General features: G+C 38.3%; 1 long non-coding RNA gene across 1 annotated transcript; it reads left to right on the top strand.

The window, feature by feature from the left end:
* Positions 1–421: 421 nt before the first annotated feature.
* On the top strand, positions 422–23,706 carry LOC120881404. The gene is made up of 2 exons (XR_005725297.1): positions 422–483; positions 23,671–23,706. It is a non-coding gene; the product is annotated as an uncharacterized LOC120881404 (long non-coding RNA).
* The last annotated feature ends 380 nt before the right edge of the window (positions 23,707–24,086 follow it).

Genomic DNA, 24,086 nt, shown 5'->3' with positions numbered 1-24,086 from the left:
CACATTCTAACACCATACACAAAAATAAACTCAAAATGGATAAAAGATCTAAACATAAGACCAGAAACTATAAAACTCCTAGAGGAGAACACAGGCAAAACACTCTCTGGCATAAATCACAGCAGGATCCTCTGTGACCCACCTCCCAGAATATTGGAAATAAAAGCAAAAATAAACAAATGGGACCTAATTATAATTAAAAGCTTCTGCACAGCAAAGGAAACTATAGGCAAGGTGAAAAGACAGCCTTCAGAATGGAAGAAAATAATAGCAAATGAAGCAACTGACAAAGGATTAAACTCAAAAAATATACAAGCAACTCCTGCAGCTCAATTCCAGGAAGATAAACGACCCAATTAAAAAATGGGCCAAAAAACTAAACAGACATTTCTCCAAAGAAGACATACTGATGGCTAACAAACACATGAAAAGATGCTCAACATCACTCATTATCAGAGAAATGCAAATCAAAATAACAATGAGGTACCATTTCACGCTAGTGAGAATGGCTGCTATCCAAAAGTCTACAAGCAATAAATGCTGGAGAGGGTGTGGAGAAAAGGGAACCCTCGTACACTGTTGGTGGGAATGCAAACTAGTACAGCCACTATGGAGAACAGTGTGGAGATTCCTTAAAAAACTGGAAATAGTACTGCCATATGACCCAGCAATCCCATTGCTGGACATACCCACTGAGGAAACCAGAATTGAAAGAGACACGTGTATCCCACTGTTCATTGCAGCACTGTTTATAATAGCCAGGACATGGAAGCAACCTAGATGTCCATTAGAGATGAATGGATAAGAAAGTCATGGTACATATACACAATGGAGTATTACTCAGCCATTAAAAAGAATACATTTGAATCAGTTCTAATGAGGTGGATGAAACTGGAGCCTACAGAGTGAAGTAAGCCAGAGGGAAAAACACCAATACAGTATACTCATGCAAATATATGGAATTTAGAAAGATGGTAATGATAACCCTGTATGCAAGACAGCAAAAGAGATACAGATGTATAGAACAGTCTTTTGGACTCTGTGGGAGAGGGCAATGGTGGGATGATTTGGGAGAATGGCATTGAAACATGTATAATATCATATGTGAAATGAATCGCCAGTCCAAGTTCGATGCATGATACAAGATGCTTGGGGCTGGTGTACTGGGATGACCCAGAGGAATGGGATGGGGAGCAAGGTGGGCGGGGGATTCAGGATGGGGAACAGGTGTACACCCGTGGTAGATTCATGTTGATGTATGGCAATACCAATACAATATTGTAAAGTAATTAGCCTCCAATTAAAATAAATAAATGTATATTTAAAAAAATAAAATAAAATGTAAATTCTGGAAGTCAGAAACCTGTTTATTGCTATATCTCAAGTACCCAGAATTGTGTTTGTTACATTGAGTATTCCAAAGCCTTTGACTGTGAGGATCACAATAAACTGTGCAAAATTCTGAAAGAGATGGGAATACCAGACCACCTGACCTGCCTCTTGAGAAACCTGTATGCAGGTCAGGAAGTAACAGTTAGAACTGAACATGGTAAAACAGACTGGTTCCAAATAGGAAAAGGAGTAATTCAAGGCTGTAAACTGTCCCCCTGCTTATTTAACTTATATGCAGAGTACATCATGAGAAATACTGGACTGGAAGAAACACAAGCTGGAATCAAGATTGCTGGGAGAAATATCAATAGCCTCAGATATGCAGATGATACCACCCTAATGGCAGAAAGTGAAGAGGAGCTAAAAAGCCTCTTGATGAAAGTGAAAGAGAAGAGTGAACAAGTTGGCTTAAAGCTCAACATTCAGAAAAAGAAGATCATGGCATGTGGTCCCATCACTTCATGGGAAATAGATGGGGAAACAGTGGCTGACTTTAGTTTTGGGGGGCTCCCAAATCACTGCAGATGGTGACTGCAGCCATGAAATTAAAAGATGCTTACTCCTTGGAAGAAAAGTTTTGACCAACCTAGATAGCATATTCAAAAACAGAGACATTACTTTGTTAACAAAGGTCTGTCTAGTCAAGGCTATGGTTTTTCCTGTGGTCATGTATGGATGTGAGAGTTGGACTGTGAAGAAGGCTGAGTGCCAAAGAATTGATGCTTTGAACTGTAGTGTTGGAGAAGACTCTTGAGAGTCCCTTGGACTGCAAGGAGATCCAACCAGTCCATTCTGAAGGAGATCAGCCCTGGGTGTTCTTTGGAAGGAATGATGCTGAAGCTAAAACTCCAGTACTTTGGCCACTTCATGTGAAGAGTTGACTCATTGGAAAAGACTCTGATGCTGGGAGGGATTGGGGGCAGGAGGAAAAGGGGACGTCAGAGGATAGATGGCTGGATGGCATCATGGACTCGATGGACGTGAGTTTGAGTGAACTCCAGGAGATGGTGATGGACAGGGAGGCCTGGTGTGCTGTGATTCATGGGGTCACAAAGAGTCGGAATGACTGAATGACTGAACTGAACTGAAGTAGGAGCAGTGGCACGAGAAGACAAGAAGTATAGTTTTGGATGTGTTGATTTGGAGATGTTTCGCTGACATCCAAATCACAACGTCCAGTAGGCAGTTGCATATTGGAGTCTGGAACTCAGACCAAGTTGGAGATAGAAATTTGAGAGCCATAAGAAATACCATGGAGATGGTATTTCAAGCCATGAGAGTGAGTGAGGACAAGGTAAACTGGAGAGGAGTATATAGTGAAAAGAGGAAAGGATTCACAACTGGGTCATAACAACCAACAATAGTAAACACCAAAATGATGACTAGCATCCTTAGTGTTTTTTTTCCTTCAGCCTCTCTCAATTATACCTTTGATCTTAAATGTCCATTTCCAGCAGGTTTGTCTTGATTCGGCAGGATGCTGGGTTAAAAAAGAGACAAATACTGCTACAGATACAAAAAAAAACCCACTCTCAGAGGGTAGTATTTTTCTGATTCTTCTAAGGGGTGAGTCATAGTTCAGAAGGATCCATCCATTAAAAATTTGCCTAAATAATGCTTATTAAGGTTCACAATTTAGAGCTACTTAAGAAATCTATTAAGACAACAATTATTGAAAATTCCATTAATATTAAAACTCAAGCCTTTGTTGCTATAACTACTAGATCATCCTTGGCCTTCATTTAGTTTACTTTCTATGCTTGTCCCTCCTTCTTTTTAACTACAGCACAGTTAAAACACTTTAAGAGAAGGTGAACCAACTCTCATTCTTCAGTGTCAGGAACCCAGCTGAAGGCAGATCCACAGATACAAGCTCCTCAAAATGGATTTTCAACTTTGATAAGCAAATGCATTCTGATCACCTAGCATGTATGCAGAGCCATTGTTTTTAGAGGAACTGAAGCATCAATATTGGTGATTTAGCTTATTTGGCTTAGGTTTTAGGAGAAATGAAAAATCAGGAGACTTCAATTCTGCTGGATGCTTTGAGAAAATGTCCTTTAAAATATTTAGAGTCCATTTGTCTCCATCTGAGAATGCGCGAAGTGTCAGATTAATTTTCAACAGTTAGCATTTAAGGTTCAGGAGTGACTCTGTGATCAGAGTGGGCAACTGAAACATGCTAAATTGACGATTCCCAGGACAATATGGTTCTTTTGTGTTAGAGGTACAGTGAGCTGTCAGGAATTAAAACAGTGTGAGCAGAGGAGTCATAGAGGCCTGGATGCCAGGTATTTGTGAGTCATGCCCTAAAGAAAAGAAGGAAGGAAGGAAGTTGTTTCCCATTAAATAGTGATTACAGCCTGACCCAGGCAAAGATTCCTGTGGGCCATATAGAACCATTCAAGGCCATAGAATGGTACTTGGGCTTTTCATAGTTTAAAGAACCTTGCCTGCTGACCCCTAAATTTAGTATGGACAGAGGACAGAGGTTTGTGGAAGTTTACAACTGTCTGTGATATTGGCATAAGAAGGTTCAGGGAGAATGCAAAAATAATATCCCCTGATCTTTGAATTCTCCTTTTTTCATAATCTATAGTATTTTTTGGTTGGTAAACTGAGACTCAGCAAGAAGTAACTTACCCATGGCGGTCATCAACAAGGACCAGTAAGTGAAAACACCTGGAATTTGAATCCAAGTAATACTTTTTATATTTATCAAGTCAGAAACATTCCAATTTAATTAAATTTTTAAAGAAGAACTCCTTCTCCCAAAGTTTTGTGCAAAAGCCATGTATGCATGTGTGTGTGTGTGTGTGTGTGTGTGTGTGTGTGTGTGTGTGCATGTTTTTTTTCCCCCAGGCAAGAATACTGGAGTAAGTGGACATTTCCTTCTCCAGGGGATCTTTCCAACCCAGGGAATTGAACCCATGTCTCCTGTGTCTCCTGCATTGCAGGTGGATTCTTTACTACTTGAGCCATTGGGGAAGTCCCTATGTATATCTACATTCTCTTTAAAAGTGAAGAACACCTGGAGCACTGTGAAATAGGCCTCAATCCTGCCCCCTCAATCCCCACTGCAGCCACCTTTTGGATCCTGAGACTTCACTCTGAACCTAGTGTTTTCAAATATATAGAAAACATTGCCCCTTCATTAGCCTTTTTCTCTAAGAGTTCCAGATTCCTCTGACATAGGAATCAGGGTTCTGGAGGAGAGAACTCTGAACCCACTGCATGTAGTAGACATAAATTCTTTGACTACATCCATCTGACAGCTGAGGAAACTTATGTTCAAAGAAGATGAATGACTTGTTCAACATAATATAGAACTCAGTGGCAGAACAGATACTCATTAAAATCTCCTGATTCATGTATATGTGTGGCTGAATCATGTTGATGTATGGAAGAAACCAACACAATATTGTAAAGCAATTATCCTTTGATTAAAAATAAATTTTAAAAAAATCTCCTGATTCTACGTACTCGTTACCTAAGGAAACACTACCTCAAAACAATTCCATTTTGATCATATATGATAAAAAATAATTTAAGCATTTTAGGAGCCAAAATAGGTTCTATGAAAGGGAAAACTCTTTCTACATTGTTCTTTTGAATTAAGTCTGTAAGCTACCTAAATATGAACTTCAACCTGAACCAAGCACTTAATTTTCCAAACTCTAGTATTTTTTCCTGAACCATGACATGTAAAGATGACTATTTGTTTTCTTTTTAAAAACATTTTAAAAATAAAAGTCACACACATTAACCTATTATAATAAGTCTACTAATCCTTAAAATTTGTTAGGCCAGACAACAGTCCCTATTCTTCCTCCCTTACTCCATTTTTCCTTCCCATTAGGAAAACATTTCAATTATTTTCACTGATTCTTTTCCTGAAAATCTTTATATCTATAAATTTATATGCTTGTATTGCTAACTCATGAAATTTCAGTTTCAGGCATATCTATCTAAGTGCCCGTTTGGAAGATGAAAATTTGGTATTCTTTTTCCTACCTACCACAAATAACAGGCGCCCTCTATCTTTCCAAATTCCCAAGATAATTATATTTATTCCAGACCAGGGTTTACATTATTATAACAATAAAGTAATCTTTATTATTTTTCCTTTGCTATTTTTTATTTTCTCTGAAATTAATCATTGGGGTTCGCTTACTCCTTGGAAGGAAAGTTGTGACCAACCTAGACAGCATATTAAAAAACAGAGACATTATTTTGCCAAAAAAAGTCCATCTAGTCAAGGCTATGATTTTTCCAGTAGTCATGTATGGATGTGAGAGTTGGACTATAAAGAAAGCTGAGCACCAAAGAATTGATGCTTTTGAACTGTGGTGTTGGAGAAGACTCTTGAGAGTCCCTTGGACTGCAGGGAGATCCAACCAGTCCATCCTAAAGGAGATCAGTCCTGAGTGTTCATTGGAAGGACTGATGTTGAAGCTGAAACTGCAATACTTTGGCCACCTGATGCAAAGAGCTGATTCATTTGAAAAGACCCTGATGCTGGGAACTATTGAGGGCCGGAAGAGAAGGGGATGACAGAGGATGAGAAAGTTGGATGGAATCACTGACTCAGTGGAGATGAGTTTGAGTAAGCTCTGGGAGTCGGTGATGGGACAGGGAGGTCTGGCATGCTGTTGTCCATGGGGTCGCAAAGAGTTGGACACGACTGAGTGACTGAAGTGAACTGAGCAATATTTTTCCTTCAGACTTTTCAAAGGATGGCTTTGTTATTTTCTGGTTTCCTGTTTTATTATTAGAAAATCCAAAATCTTTCTTGACATTATTTTGAGTTTTCTCTACTTCATTCCAAATATTTGCAAACAATGGGATCGGCAAGGCCTTAATTTTCAAAATATAAGAGTGCATACAACTCAACAACAAAAAACAACCCAATTGAAAAATACGTAGAAGAACTAAACAGAAACTTCTCAAAAGAAAACATACAGATGGCCAATAGGCCCATGAAAAGATACTCAACATTACTAATTATTAGAGAAATGCAAAACAAAACTACAATGAGGTTCCGCCTCACATTGGTCAGAATGGCCATCATTAAAAAGTCTACAAATAAGAAATGCTGGGAGGGTGTGGAGAAAAGGGAACCCTCCTACACTGATGGTGAAAATGTAAATTGGTGTAGCCCTATGGAGAACAGTATGGGAGTTCCTCAAAAAGTGAAAATAGAGTTTCCATATGATCCATCAATTCCATTCCTGGGCATATATCAAGGAAAAAAATACAGTTTGAAAAGATACATGTACCCTTATGTTCATAGCAGCACTATTTACAATAGCCGAGAAATGGAAGAAACCTAAATATCCATCAACAGATGAATGGGTAAAGAAGATATGTGTGTGTACATAAATAATGGAATATTATTTAAACATAAAAAATAATGAAATAATGCCATTTGCAGCAACATGAATGGACCTAGAGATTATCATACTAAATGAAGTAAGTCAAAAAGAGAAACACAAATACCATATGATATCACTTATATGTGGAATCTAAAATATGGCACAGATGAATCTATCTACAAAACAGAAACAGACTCACAGACATACATAACAGACATGTGCATGCCAAGGTGGAGGGACGGTGGGGAAGAGATGGGCTGGGAGTTTGGGGTTAGCAGATGCAAACTATTATATATAGAATGAATAAATGGCAAGGTCCTACTGTATTGCACAGGGAACTATATTCAATATCTTATAATAAACCATAATGGAAAAGAATATGAAAAAATATATACATATATAACTGAATCACTTTGCTGTATACCGGAAGCTAACACAATATTGTAAATTATCTATACTTCAATTAAAAAATAAAGCCTCCTCTTACTCTCAAAAATTCTATTTTATATGATAAAGTATATGGTCATCCTAAAAACAGGGAGATCTGACTGGGTCATTTGCTAGGAAACCAGAAGTCAGTATCTTTAAGTTTTTAATCTTTGGCTAGGCAAATTTCCAGGGAATACTCTCATTTCCCCACCTAGAGGTAAAGGTCTGACTGCTAACATTTGAGAAACTGCCAAAATAAAATGTTAAAAAATTAAAAACATGACTCTCATACAAATCTAAGATTGAGCAGATTCAAAGGATATTTTGAGGAACTAGGCATTTTACTTATAGTCCTTTAAGAAGGAATTGTAGAGTATGATTGCTAGATAAGACACAACTGATTAATGTACAATGAGGCAATGAAAACTATAATTTTGATGTTATCTTTTTTCTGGACAAAAATTATTTTATTTCTTCTGGGTAAAATCTGCAAGTTAACATAAAAATACACAGAGAATCTGAACCCTTGATATAAATAGCAGTCAGATGTAGGTATATTTCCCTAGATAATTAAATCATCATTTGGTGAGCTTATTAAACAATGTTCTGCATAACATCAAAAGAACATGTTGTATTCTTTTATCCTTCTTTCCAACTTTTGCATAATTTTTCTTGCAAACCTAAAGGGGGGTAAAAACCCAGGATTTTAGCATTCAGGATTATTTTCACATAATAACATGTTACTTATGATACTCAAGCTGTCAGCAATTCATGGTATCATACAGTCCAGAGGCTAAATAAAGCAGGGCAGAGGCTAGCAGAGTTTTGCCAAGAGAATGCACTGGTCATAGCAAACACCCTCTTCCAACAACACAAGAAAAGACTCTACACACGGACATCACCAGATGGACAATCTGGAAATCAGATTGATTATATTCTTTGCTGGAAAACGTGGAAAAGCTCTGCATGGTCAGCAAAAAATAAGATGTAGAGCTGACTGTGGCTCAGATCACCAGCTCCTTATTGCAAACTTCAGGCTTAAATTGAAGAAAGCAGGGTGAAACACTAGGCCTTTCAGTTATGACCTAAAGCAAATCCCTTATGATCATAGAGTGTAGTGACAAATAGATTCAAGGGATTAGATCTGGTAGAAAGACTGCCCGTAAAACTATGGACAGAGGTTTGTAACACTCTACAGGGGTCAGTGACCAAAATCATTTCAAATAAAAAGAAATTCAAGAAGGCAAAGTGGTTGTCTGAGGAGGCCATACACATAGCTGAGAAAAGAAGAGAAGTGAAAGGGAAAGATATACTGAACTGAATGCAGGGCTCCAGAGAATAGCAAGGAGAGATAAGAAAGCCTTCTTAAGTGAGCAATGCAGAGGAATAGAGGAAAACAACAGAAAGGGAAAGACTAAGGATCTCTTCAAGAAAATCAGAGATACCAAGGGAATATTTCATGCAAAGATGGGCACAATTAAAGACAGAAATGGCAAGGACCTAACAGAAGCAGAAGATATTAAGAAGAGGGGGCAAGAATACACATAATAACCATACAAAAAAAGGAGTTAATGACCCAGATAACCACGATGGTGTGGTCACTCACCTAGAGCCTGATATCCTGGAGTGCAAAGTTAAATGGGCCTTAGGACACATTAATATAAACAAAACTAGTGGAGGTGACAAAATTCCAACTGAGCTATTTCAAATCCTAAAGGATGATGCTGTGAAAGTGCTACACTCAATATGCCAGCAATTTTGGAAAACTTAGCAATGGCCACAAGACTGGAAAAGGTCAGTTTTCATCCCAATCCCTAAGAAAGGCAGTACCAAAGAATGTCCAAACTACCGTACAATTGCACTCATTTCACATGTTAACAAGGTAATGCTCAAAATCCCTCAAGCTAGGCTTCAATAGTACATGAACAGAGAACATCCAGATGTACAAGCTGGAGTTAGAAAAGGCAGAGGAACCAGAGATCAAATTGCCAACATCTATTTGATCATAGAAAAGCAAAGGAATTCCAGAAAAACATCTATTTCTGCATCACTAACTATGCTATTTTTGTGTGGAACACAACAAAATGGAAATGTGGAAAATTCTTAAAGAGATGGGAATACCAGACCACGTTTCCTGCCTCCTGAGAAATTTGTGTGCAGGTCAAGAAGCAAGTTAGAACTGGACATGGAAAACAGACTGATTCAAAATTGGGAAAGGAGTATATCAAGGCTGTATATTATCACCCTGTTTATTTAACTTCTATCCACAGTGTTGTTGTTCATTGACTCAGTTGTGTCTAACTCTTTGCAACCCCATGGACTGCAGCACACCAGGCTTCCCTGTCTTTCACCACATTTCTAGAGCTTACTCAAACTCATGTCCAATGAGTCAGTGATTCCATCCAACCATCTTGTCCTCTGTCATCCCGTTCTCCTCTTGCCTTCAATTTTTCCCAGCATCAGGGTCTCTTCTAATGAATCATCTCTTCACATTAGGTGGCCAAAGTATTGGAGCTTCAGTTTCAGCATCAGTCCTTCTAATGAATATTCAGGATTGATTTCCTTTAGGATTGACTGGCTTGATCTCCTCGCAGTCCAAGAGACTTTCAAGTCTTTTCCAACACCGCAGCTCAAAAGCATCAATTCTTTGACATTCAGCCTTCTTTTTGGTCCAACTCTATGCAGGTATATCATGCAAAATACCAGGCTGATGAATCACAGCCTGGAATCAAGAAAGCTGGGAGAAATATCAACAACCTCAGATATGCAGATGATACCATTCTTAATGGTAGAAAGGGAAGAGGAATTAAAGAGCCTCTTGATGAGGGTGAAAGAGGAGAGTGAAAAGGCTGGCTTAAAACTCAACATTAAAAAAAACTAAGATCATGGCATCTGGTCTCATGATTTCATGGCAATAGTTGGGGAAAAAGTGGAAACAGTGGCAGATTTTATTTTCTTGTGCTCCAAAATCACTGTGAACAGTGACTGCAGTCACAAAAGTAAAAGGCTCTTGCTCCTTAGAAGAAAAGCTGTGACAAACCTAGACAGCATATTAAAAAGCAGAGATATTACTTTGCTGACAAAGGTCCATGTAGTCAAAGCTATGGTGTTTTCAGTAGTCATGTATGGATATGAGAGTTGGACCATACAGAAGGCTGAGCACTGAAGAAACAATACCTTTGAATTGTAGTGCTGGAGAAAATTCTTGAGAGTCAATTGGACTGCAAGGAAATCCAACCAGTCCATCCTAAAGGAAATCAGTCCTGAATATTCATTGGAAGGACTGATGCTGAAGCTGAAGCTCCAATACTTTGGCCACCTGATACGAAGAACTGACTCATTGGAAAAGACCCTGACGCTGGGAAAGGTCAAGGCAGGAGTAGAAGGGGGCAAAAGAAGATAAGATGGTTGGATGGCATCACTGACTCAATGGACATGAGTTTGAGAAAACTTTGGGAGATGGTGAAGGGCAGGGAAGCTTGGCATGCTGCAGTATATGGGGTTGTAAAGAGTCAGACATGACTTAGCAACTGGACAACAACAAGTCCAGATACTCAAAGTTTTACCATCTCTAGAGAATAAATCTCTAGTTTTATGCTGAGGTAGAGGAGGAGAAGTAGCCTAAAAGTTTGGAATTGAGGGAAGGGATCTTGGAGTCTATTTCTTTAACAGCTTTCCATCAATCTTCTTTTAATAGTTTCTACTTTATGCCCAGTCCAGAGGTACATGGTGCCTCCAATTGTAATCATTTTGATGATTCTTTAGGGTAAACCAGGTTGACTCTCAGCTTTTGCCACTGCTAGTCCAGAATTTATCTTGCTCAGATTTGCTAATTTAGTTCACCTCAATCTATTTGTTTTCTATCTTCCAAAATATTATTGTCTTCCCTCTATTTCTGTATATCCGTCTAGGCTTTACACTTCTAAAAGATTATTCTTTTATTGTAGTTTAGAGGCATCTTTCAGGAGGTCTGATGAACTTTCTAATGTCAGTATCTTTGGGTCATACTTCCTAAGCTGCTAAGATTTCCCAGCAAATATGATTCTAATCTCCTGTTTGCAGAAGAAAGATCTGGCTGCTAACATTTTTAAAAGTTGAGTAGAGGGAAAAGGCAGGAGGATTCTGACTTTAGTACACATAGATTCACTCATTTCCCCCTTTTTTGATTCAGCATTCTCACCCTTGTCTGAATTACACCAGAAGTTTTCACTGGACCCAAGAAATGATGAAAACTCTTGGAGTGAAATTAAATGCATGTGTTCAGTCCACCAGCAGCTTAACATGCAAAATCTGATCATTTATTTTCTTTTTATTTAAATCTATACAGATGTTAGAAATAAGAAAATTTAGGTATTCTAGTCATTGACTTAGGATAAAACCAAGCATGTGTTTTGTGAACTGAACATTTTATTCACTTCCCTACCACAAAATATGCAAAACTAAGGCTGTATTAAGTATATATACAAACAATAGTGCAGTGCCTAGCACTCAACGTGTCAGTTATGTTACTGTAATCTGAGGGGTGCAAAGTATAAATTGGGAGATTGGGATTGACACATACACACTACTATAATAAGGACCTACTATATAGCACAGGGAACTCTATTCAGTGCTCTATAATGACCTACATGGGAAAAGAAACTAAAAAAGAACTGATATACATATACTTATTTTTGTTGGTGGTCAATTGCCAAGTCATGTCCAACTCTGCAACCCCATGGACCGCAGCACGCCAGGCTTCTCTGTCCTTCACTATTTCCCAGAGTTTGCTCAAACTCATGTCCATTGAGTCAGTGATGCCATCCAACCATCTTATCCTCTGCCATCCACTTCTCCTGCTCTCATCTTTCCCAGCATCAGGGTCCAGTGAATTGTCTTTTTCCTTCAGCTGATTCATTTTGCCATATAGCAGAAAGTAAAGCAACATTGTATATTAACTATACTCTGATAAAAAAATTTTAAATGTTACTATCATCTGAAAATAACTAGTGTAATAGCCAAAATTTAATGAACTAATGAGCTATATCAACAGACCCATATCCTATGAATTAAGACACCCATCTATTTTCCTTTGCTTTTCGCTGTATATTTAAAAAACCATATGGTTCAATCATCTTAATCCAGTCTATAAGCCTTTCTGCCCTATGACCTCTAGGATAGCTTGCCTGGAGTATAGCATACTTGGAGATGACCATTGCATCAAGATAATTTCCCACTCTGAAAGTTTCTGAGGTCAGATTAATTTTTAAGTGTTGGATAAGACAAGGTTAAACAAATTTAATAATTATAAAATTATTTAGAGTTTTTAACAGACTAGTGTGGAGTATGGTTTTCTGAGAAGCAGATATAGTATGCTCTGTTTCCCAAACTTTCTGACAATGTAAATCTTTTATTCCCCCAGAAGTATCTCAGACTAATGTTCCACAGACCATAGTATGGAAAAGGCTTCATAAAGAACATAGATCCTGCCATCTTGGTGCCTTTTCAACATCCATCTCTTGTTCATGTTTCCTTTCACTTTTGACCCTGAGCAAAATGATTGGATTTACTGACACATTTTAGGAAAGAACATGGTTGAGGCTGCCAAAGGGTTGACTGGTTTGAATAAATGCCCTCTTCCTTTAAACTGAAAGCCGAATATAGGGGAAAGAAAAATCCATGGAGACTAATGAATGAAGACCTCAGAGACCTCCTGAAAGACAACCGAAAAAGGCAAAAATGGCTGGTAAGTCAGGCTCAGAAATGAACTACTGAGGCTCCCAAAAGTTTCCCAAAGGGAATAACATCCCAATGAACTGATTGCTTACTCTTTTTTTTTTTTTTGCAAACATTGATCATTTCATTTCTCCTTCTAACAATCATGCGAGTTTGTTCCTAGTTTTCTCCTAACTTACCAGAGTTATTGATAGAAAACTTAATTTACATAAGATCACATGGTTGGCAAATTTTTGAGCCTGCATCTGGGAGATAGTGATGGACACAGAAGCCTGGTGTGCTGCAGTCCATGGGGTCACAAAGAGTCAGACATGACTTAGTGACTGAACAACAATGGGTGGTGCTTTTAAACACCATATTGGATTCTCTCACTGAAGAGGCTACTGAAAGAGTGTATCATGACAATGCCAGGGGAAGGGCCACAATTAACTTTAGGGCTAGTCCAAGGCTTCTCTAACTGGCACACTCACATCTTTACCCACAATACATCCTCCCCTGGAGGAAAGCCCAGAACTGTTTTATTCAGCTCTGTTATTGGTTCCCACATGTGAATTCAGTGACTTCGAGAATTTTATCTCCCTAGCTCTCGGTCAGTGATCACAACTTAAAAAGCAGAAAAACTAGATCAAAGTAAAGTGTTAGTAGCAAATAATGGCCCAATGAAGCAGGATAATGTGTTGAGTAACAGGCAGACCCTGATGCCAACTACCTGGGTTTGAATTCTTGCTCTGCTTTTTATCAGCTGGTTTGAATACATTCTTTAATTTCTCTATACCTCAGTTTTCTTATCTATCAAGTGGGGATACTAGTAGGATCTTTTTCACAAGACTGTTGTAATGATTAAGTGAGTTAACATATGTAAGGCACTTAGAACAGTGTCTGGCTCATGATACATGCTCTATTAGTTTTTATTATGATTATTATCCCACCCGTGGGGCTTTCATTGTTTGATTATGGAAAACCAAAAAAAAAAAAAAATCTCAAAATGTAGAATTTCAGATCACAAGCACTCTAAAAGAAAGCAGGAAAACAGGAATTACTCTGTAAGTAAAGACCATGGGGAAAGGGATACTCTAAGTACTGTCAAGTGGTTAAGACTCTGGGATCTTTGCTTCCTGCTGCTGCCCTGCCTCTTAAGTCGTATTTCACAGCTGTGGATGTGACTTATGAGACTTTCCCAATCCCACCCACCTCAACTCTTTTGTGTTCTTAACCTTGCTCCCTGTTTGATTCTTAATATGGTATTCAGTTGGCATAACTGACCTTTGTCAGTTAGGAGGATGGCTCTTCACTTTACAACTACTTTTCATTAGCTTTTTGCCCTTTAAAGTAGAAGTTTGTGTTTCAAAATATTGCCCAAGTTTTCTAATGAAGCACCACAAATCTAAAGTGTTTACAGCACGGACTCAGAGCAGACTGCTTACCTCTAAAGGGGACACATCTTGCTACAGAAAATAGCAAAACATACTCCTCTGAAAGTCCCCTCCAGCCTTGCAGATTCGACGATTCTCACATCAAATTTGCTTTCCTGCCAGACTAGTCTCCCTTCATTCCCAATGACCCCTGGAATATCACATTTGAACTGCTCCTAAAGAAGCAAGTCTTACTATGAAACAATGGTTAACAGGCTTACAGGGCTATAGAGTCAGACCGACCTGCATTTGAGTTATTTGCAAGTGGTGTGACCTTTGACCCATTGCTAACTATAATTCACCTGAGCCTCAATTTCCTTTTATATGAAATGGGGATAATAGTATCTACCTCCTCCTAGGGCAAATGAGGATTACATGAGATGAAGCACATAAAACCTTCAGCATAGTGCCTGGAGGTTTGCTATGTGCCAGGTGGGGGCTTCCCTAGTGGCTTAGCCGATGAAGAAACTGACTGCAATGTAGGAGACCAAGGTTCGATCGCTAGGTTGGGAAGATCCCCTGGAGAAGGAAATGGCAACCCACTCCAGTATGCTTGCCTGGAGAATCCTATGAACAGAGGAGCCTGACAGGCTACAGTCCATTGGGTCACAAGAGTTGGACATGACTTAGTGACTAAACCAACACCACCATGTGCCAGGTAGTGTTCTAGCACATTTTACATATATTTACTTACTTAATCCTCACAGTTCAGTGGTGTGGTTACCATTAGTATTCTCATTTTGTGGACGAGAAGATTCAGACAGAGAAAGTTTAAGTTACTTGCAGAAGATCACAAAGCAGAACTGGTGTTCAAGTCAAGGCAGCTTAGCTCCAGAAGTCATGCTCTTATCTTGACCACCCCCACTCTTGCCCCTTCCATGCTGTATGCACTCAAAATTCTTAAACCACTTTCAACCAATGATGACACTTACTGAATGCTGAAGGCTATGTGCCAGAGACTCTGTACTGAAAGTTTTGCATGAAACCTTTTGAGATATGGATGCTTGTTTCCATTCTATAGATGAAGAAACTGAGGCTCAGACAGGTGAAGAAATCTAAAGTGACACAGCTAGGAAGTGACAGAGTCAGCTTCTAATCCCAGATCTGTGTGGCTTTAAAAACCCTGAACTCCTAGGCACTACTATTAACCTTCCTGAAAGCTCTTTTCTCATATGAAAGGAGAAAAGAGTATTCCTGTCTTTAAGGTTATTGTGAAGTTTGTTATAACCAGATGGTGATTGTCCATAGATGTTGATAATGGTTTGCTAAATGGAAGTGTTCTTCTATCATGAGATTTCACCTGGGTGTAAATTTACAGAGAAGAAATGGAGACACTGACATAGAGAATGGACCTGTGAACACAGCAGGGGGAGGAGAGGCTAGTACAAATTGAGAAAGTAGCATTGACATATATACCCTATCATGTGTAAAATAGATGACTAGCAGGAAGCTTCTATGTAACACAGGGAGCCCATTCTGGCACCTTGTGACCACCTAGAATTGTAGAATAGGGGAGGGGACACAGGCTCAAGAGGGACAGGATATATATACAATTATGATTGAGTCGTGTTGATGTATGACAGAGACCACCACTACATTGTAAAGCAATTATCCTCCAAAAACAACAAAAAATACCAGGGTGGCACACTTCAGTTCAGGAGAGTACCCTACCTAATGCCTTCAACTGGGAATATTAATTTTAAGCTCTAAATGGCCACAAGGATCCTGGAAAAGTCTCAGAAACAGTTCTTAATACCTTATTCTTATTTAATTATTTCAGCCTCAAGTGCACTCTTTTCAAAGACTATATGATGTGTGGAAAAGACATGCTATACTGTTAAATGACCAAAGAAGAAAGTAGAAGCAATCCTGCCATTCTTCTACTCAAAAGCTCTATAGAATTCAAATGAATATTCAGGTTGATGTTCAACAGACTTTACATTAACACCCTACCTTACCTCTTCAACATGAAAACTAGATTTTAATCAAACCCTTCTATTTACTGCTACCAAGTATACCTTTGCAATCCCTGCCTCTGGATCTGTGCCTATCACTTTCCCCTTCTTCCATGGTCCTTCATCCAGCTCAGTTTAACATCCACCTTCTAGATGAACCCCAACTCATAACAAGCACTTTGGTTCTAAATTTACAGCTCAGAGTCAATTTCCCTACAGAAAATAATGGTAGACACCATCATTCACTCAGGACCAGAATACCAAAAGAACTATTTAACTCACAAATTTTGAATTTCTTGACTTCTTTCAAGAATATGTCAGGATCATCATGATTTTGAAATTGTTTAATGAGTGAAAATCCTGTCCCCCAAACAATATTATAAAGTGCTGATGGGCAGGAAACATGTATGGCTTCAATCATTTTTTTCAGTGCTCATAGCTTCATCAGTTCTAGGTACACAAGTTTTTTTTTTTTTTAAAGCATTTAAAAGCATTTTTTTAAAAAGCATTTTTATTAAGCATTTATGAATGCATAAATGAATGAAACAGAACACTGCTATGTACAAACATGTAAGAAGCACAGTCAAAAGCAATTAATCATATGGATGAGTAATCTCAGAACAAACACAGTAAATGAAGCAGTTGGCTGGGGGCAATTTGGTCTATACCAATTCCTGCCAAACCTTCAAATTGTTCAAACTTCTAAGGATTTGTTTTCTTATCTTGCTCCTTTCAAAACTGATCTCAAAACAGCTCAGGCTTCTGACAATTTTTTAGTCATTGCTAACCTCATGCTTTGTCTTATATAGGAATCACTCAGTTCTTCCACCTTATCCTTTTGTGTCTGAAACCCTGCTTGTTCTCCTTAATCCCATCAGAGAGTATCCAGTTAGTTCACATTGTGCTGTTCTTATCTCTTTTCTGCAAACCCTAACTGATGTAGAAGACTGTTGTTCTATTCTGGTTTTTGCTCTCTCTAGGACCAAATATTTTACAGCAGTTCTACAGCTTAGAGTGGGTGCCTCATTGATTCTTGACTCTCATTGATTGTCACTGATTCTTTAACCCTGAGGAACTATGATCACTGATAGACACAGCTGCCCGATGCATCAGTTACCTCTGTATTACAGAAGGGCCTTTTTGAAAAAAGCTCACTGCCCTTCAAATGCTCCTTACTTATAGCCTGGGATACAAAAAGGAAGTGGCATTTCACATTACTCACTTCTCTATGTTTAGCTTTGAGAGAGTCCCAGTCTCTTCAGGCATACCCTTCTTCCTCCAAACATAACTCTTTTCCTGTCCAGGCACCCAACACATCATCATGCCACCACCTAATTGCCAGCTCATTTTCTCTTCAAAGAAGAGCATAGACCTGTCTGCTAGCTGTCTAGATAAGAAGGACTTAGCCTGGAAAGACAGAAATAATAATTAAATAATAGGCTAATTCAGTTATAGCAACTGGAACCATTGCCCAAACTCTATAACCCCTCTTCTTCCCATCAAAATTTACCTGTTCTATGTCTTCCTCCCTAGGAGTCCTATTGGATAATGCTGCTGTCATACAAATTAGTCTGCACTAATGAGTAGTATAATCTTAATGTACTCCACTCCTGTTTATGTTTATCAAAATAGTCATTATGTTTTCAATAGAATTGAAAAATAGGACTACAGATATGTAACTATACTTTTAAACTAGTAGATGTTTTGTAGTTTCACAGTATTGTGGGTATTGTAGGGAAAAGCCCTAGTCTATCATTTATAATTTTAAAAAATCACCAAAACCAGTCATGGCACCTCAGGAGATTCCAAAATGCCTAGTCAACAAGTTGATTCTTTCACCTTCCAACTAGTAGATGTGATCCTAATGGATGTGGTTACACTTTCTCATCTAAAGGTGGACTTTTCCAACAGAGTTTTTCCAGAGTATCAGAAAAAGGAGACTCAATTAGAGAAGAGAGAAAGGAATGGGTCCTAAGAATGCTGCCAAGAATTTGACTGAAAGGTGTTATAAATTATGCCACCTAACAGGTCCGTCTAGTCAAGGCTGTGGTTTTTCCAGTGGTCATGTATGGATGCAAGAGTTGGACTGTGAAGAAAGCTGAGAACCGAAGAATTGATGCTTTTGAACTGTGGTGTTGGAGAAGACTCTTGAGAGTCCCTTGGACTGCAAGGAGATCCAACCAGTCCATTCTGAAGGAGATCAGCCCTGGGATTTCTTTGGAAGGAATGATGCTAAAGCTGAAGCTCCAGTACTTTGGCCACCTCATGTGAAGAGTTGACTCATTGGAAAAGACTTTGATGCTGGGAGGGTTTGGGGGCAGGAGGAAAATGGGACGACAGAGGATGAGATGGCTGGATGGCATCACTGACTTGATGGACGTGAGTTTGAGTGAACTGCGGGACATGGTGATGGACAGGGAGGCCTGGCATGTTGCGATTCATGGGGTCGCAAAGAGTCGGACATAACTGAACTGAACTGAACAGTCTAAGTATCTTTTTCTGTAATTAATCCTGCTAATGCCAGAAAAGTTTGCACAACTACTTTTTCCCTGGAGGAACACCATGCTTCAAGATTATTGCAATATGTAGCTAGAAGTGAACTGGACAATAAGAGGGAGAGAAAAGTGAACCCCAGAGTTCAAGTGATTATAAATATGCTTAGATGATTGATTTAGTGCACTCAGTTTGAAAATAAATTGTCTTGCAACTTGGGATTAAAGTAAGGCAACTAAGTTAAAAACATCACAGGAGCAAATTATATGTCTATAACTGGGAGACAGGCTTTCAAGGCAAAGAGACCTGAGGTCATGCCCAGTCTTTATTGAGTGTGTGGCCCTAAATTCTTTATTTAACTTAGTTGAACTTCAGCTTTTTCAACTGAAAAACAGGCATAACAGTCCCTACTTCACAGAGTTATTTAGTTTTACTGAGTATTAAATTGCATAATGGTTATAATAAGTTTGGTACTTAAAGGGAGGTATAATCCCCCTCTTTATTACTATAATTCCCCCAATTAATAAGGGCTAATCCCCTTCTTTTTCCCTGATGTTAAGTGTGTGTTTCAGCAAAAGTCTTAGAAACTTGGACTATTAGATCAAGGCAAATTGAAAGTTCATCTTGTTTAATTACTTCACTTTTTGCAGATGAGAAAACAAAAGTTCAGAACATTGGAGTGTGCCATACTGGATTGTATTATAAAATAGGAATGGGGCTACAAATTCCTACCTCAATATTCTAAGTCTATAATTCATTCTGCATTACCCATTTCTATCCAGATGAGGGACATGGAAAGGAGGTATTCTTCTCCATTTTTTTCTTAGATATTCTACTTAAACCAGCTTTATAGTTGAAATGGATAATTACCCATCTGCGGCTCACAGATTCCATAGCTATTTGCTGAATGAATTTCCTAAACAGCTCTCAGAATTACTTAAGACTGGATTAGAGTCGAATGGATACAATGAGGTCTCAGGATTCCAAAGACAAGAAATGTCATGGAACTGACAGAACCTGAAACTCTGCTTTCAAGTGGCAGAAGGTAGTGGGAGGAAGATATCTGAGGTTTGGAGCTTAAATGACTGGGAAAATGATGATGCTACTAACAGACATTTGGAAGTTGAGAACAGGAGTGGATTCACAGTAGAGATAGAGAAGATGAGTTCATTTTTGGATATGTTGTATTTGAGATGCCAGTGGAAACATTCAGGCCGTGATGCCTGGGAGGCAGAGTTTCAGCTAGTCTTTTTGTAGCTCTCTTGTGAATGTTTAACAAGACAACCTCTCCAAGTAGACAGTTCTGAGCACAAGACTTGGTTGATAGACAGTTAGCACCTTCATGTAAACTAAAAGCACTTCTTTCCTCTGCCTAATGAAGCCTGGTATAGGATGTGGTGAACAGAACATCAGCTAAATTAAGGTGCCCACTTCCTCCAGAACAATTTGCAGTTACCTTGCCAGTAGCCAACTGCAGATGTGGGTCTGGAGGTCAGGGAACTATCTGGGCTGGATATAAAGATTTGGGAGTCATGATCTTATAGGGGCTTCCTCTGTGGCTCAGCAGTAAAGAATCTTCCTGCAGTGTAGGAGACTTGGGTTCAATCCCTGTATCAGGAAGATCCCTTGGAGAAGGAAATGGCCACCCACTCCAGTATTCTTGCCTGGAGAATTCCATGGACAGAGTAGCCTCACAAGCTACAGTCCATGGGGTTGCAAGGAGCTGAACATGACTGAATGACTAACAAGGCCAGGACCTTATAGGTGAGAGTTGAAACTGCTCAGAGAGAGTATCTATAAGGACGAAGAGTGGCCTTGTGGGCTTGGGTGTATGAGGGCTTCAGGAGGTTGTTTAGCATTCATTAATTGTTTTGGTTATTTCATTCACTGACAGAACGAGTTATGTGGATACATGGGGGAAATTCCCCAAGGCAGAAGGAAAAAGACCCATAAGCAGGAATATAACTGGCATGTTCTAAAAAGAGTCAGGACACTAGTGTGGCTACAGCAAAGTCAAACAAAAGGGGAGAGTGGCTGGAGATGAGATCAGAGTAGGAAATGATGGGGATCACTGCCATAGTAGATGGGATCTTATGGGCCATTATAAGAATGCTGCTTTTCCTCTAAGTAAAATGTAAGCCATTGGAGAGTATTGAGTGACATGACTTGACTTAGGTCTTAAAGGTTCACTCATAATTTTGTGTGGAAAATAAAATGCAGTGATAAAGGACAAAAATAGGGAGTCTAGTTAGATGAAGCTTCTGTAATGATCCTGACTTGAAATCAAGTTGCCTGGACCAGGGTGGCAACAGAAATGGTGAGAAGTGTTGAATTCTGGATATAAAGGTAATACTAACATGGTTTCCTTAAATATTGCATGCAGAGGGAGAACAATAGAGAGAGGAGATCTGAGGACGGAGTTGACATTTACTGAGAAGAGAATGACAATGGGAGAAACACATTTGGAGGTGAAGATCAGGAATTCTGTTTGGGAAGTATGACTCTTCAATTTAGAGAAGAGGTCTGGGCTGAGGATATCAAATTAGGGTTCATCATTTTATACTTAGATTTTAAAGCCTTAAATCTGGATGAGATCACTAAAGGAATGAGTAGAGATAGAAAAGAGTTGTGAGATGTAACCCTAGGGATCACAGAGATTAGAGGAAACAGGGAGGAAGAGGAATCAGTAAAAGAGGCAGAGAAGTAGTAGCCAGTGAAATAGGAGAAGAACCAGAAGAGTGCCAAGTCCTGGAAGTCAAGTAAAGACAGTATTTTAAAGAACTAGAGAAAGAAGTGCAAACAGAATCCAAAGTTAGTACAAGGAAAGAAATCATAAAGATCAGATTGGACATAACTGAAACAGAGACTAAAAAATAATAGCAAAGATCAATGAAACTAAAAGCTAGTTCTTTGAAAAGATAAACAAAAATTGACAAATCTTCAGCCAGACTTATCAAGAAAAAAGGGAGAGGACCCAAATCAACAAAATCAGAAATGAAAAAGAAGTTACAATTGACACTACAGAAATACAAAGAATCATGAGAGACAACTATGATCAATTATGGGCCAATAAAATGTACAACCTAGAAGAAATGGCCAAGTTATAAGGTACAATCTCCCAAGACTGAACCAGGAAGAAATATAAAATATGAACAGATCAAATACCAGAATTGAAATTGAATCAATAGTCTAAAAACTCCCAACAAACAGAAGTCTAGGACCAAATGGTTTCACAAGTGAATTCCACCAAACAATTAGAGAAGAATTAACTCCTATTCTTCTGAAATGATTCCCAAAAAAATTGCAAAGAGGATTACTTCCAAACTCATTCTATGAGGCCACCATCACCCTTATAACCAAAACCAGACAAAGATATCACAGAGAAAGAAAATTATAGGACAATATCAGTGATGAACATAGATGCAACAAAATACTAGCAAAGCAAATCCAACATCACATTAAAAGGATCATACTCCATGATCAAGTAGGATTTATCCGAAAATGCAAGAATCTTTTTAATATCCACAAATCAGTGTGATACACCACATTAACAAACTGAATCAAAACCATATGATCATCTCAATAGATAACAGGAAAAGCTTTCAACAAAATTCAACACCCACTTATGATAGAAAATCAAAACAAAACAAAGCTCGTCAGAAAGTGGACATAGAGGGAATCTACCTCCACATAATAAGAGCCATATATGACAAACCCACAGTTTATATCATATTCAGTGGTGAAAAGCTGAAAACATTTTCTCTAAGATCGGGAACAAGAGAAAGATGCCTATTCTAGTCCTAGCCACAGCAGTCAGACAAGAAAAAGAAATAAAATGAATCCAAATTGGAAAGGAAAAAATAAAATTATCACTCTTTGCAGATGACATCATATCATATATAGAAAATTCTAAAGACACCACCAGAAAACTACTAGAGCTCAATGAATTTAGTGAACTTTCAGGATACAATTAATATATAAAATCTCATGCATTTCTGTATACTAACAATGAACTATCAGAAAGAGAAATTAAGGAAACAATTCCACTTACCATCACATCTAAAAGAATAAAATACCTAGGAATAAACCTACTTAAGGAAGTAAAAGTCTTGCAGCTCAAAAACTAAGATACCAATGAAACAAACTGATGAGCCAAATATCTAATAGATAAAAAAATCTTTAAAAAGAAGAGAGCTGGAAGAATCAGGCTCCCTAACTTCAGAGTATAGTACAATAATCAAATCAATACAGTCCTGGCACAAAACAGAAATGTAGATCAATGGAACAGGAGAGCCCAGAAATAAACCTATGCACTTATGGCCAATTAATCTCTGGCAAAGGAGGCAAGAATATACAATGGAGAAAAGACTATCTCTTCAATAAGTGGTGCTGTGAAAACAACAATTACATATGAAAGAATGAAATTAGAACATTCTCTAATACTGTGTACAAAAATAGACTCAAAAGAGATTAAAGTCCTAAATGTAAGACCAGAAACCATTAAACTCCTACAGAGAAACATAGGCAAAACACTCTTTGACATATTTTCTTAGGTTAATCTCCCATGGAAAAATTAATAAAAGCAAAAATAAACAACTGGGACAAAATTAAACTTAAAAACTTCTGCACAGGAAAAGAAACCACTGACAGAACAAAATGACAACCTACTGAATGGGAAAAAATATTTGCAAATCATATTACCAATAAGAGTTTAGTATTCAAAATATCAATATATAAACAGCTCAAACAACTCAACATCAAAACAAACAAACTTGATTAAAAATTGGGCAGAAGATCTGAATAGACAGTTTTCCAAAGAGAAATTCATATGACCACCAAGTACATGAAAAGCTCAATATTGTTGATCATCATGGAAATGCAAGTGGAAACCACAGTGAGCTATCACCTCACACCTTTCAGAATAGTTATCATCAAGAAGAACACAAATAACAAATGTTGGCAAGGATATGGAAAAAGGGAACCCTAGCAAATAGTTGGTGGGAACGTTGATGTAGCTACTATGGAAAAGTATGGAGGTTTCTAAAATAACTGAGAACTACCATATGATCCAGTATTTCTACTCCTGCATATATATCCGAAATAAAAACACTAACTAAAAAATATCCATGTACTCCTATGTTCATAGCAGATTATTTACAATTATGAAGATAATGGAAGCAATATAAGTGCCATCAACAGAAGAATGGATAAAGAAGATGTGATACATACACACACACACACACACACACACACACACACAATGGAATACTACTCAGCCATAAAAAGAATGAAATTTGGGCATTTGCAATGACATG

The sequence above is a fragment of the Oryx dammah genome, unplaced genomic scaffold (assembly GCF_014754425.2).
Source record: "Oryx dammah isolate SB20612 unplaced genomic scaffold, SCBI_Odam_1.1 HiC_scaffold_23, whole genome shotgun sequence".
NCBI lineage: Eukaryota > Metazoa > Chordata > Mammalia > Artiodactyla > Bovidae > Oryx > Oryx dammah.
This window is presented reverse-complemented; position numbering and strand designations above follow the sequence as displayed.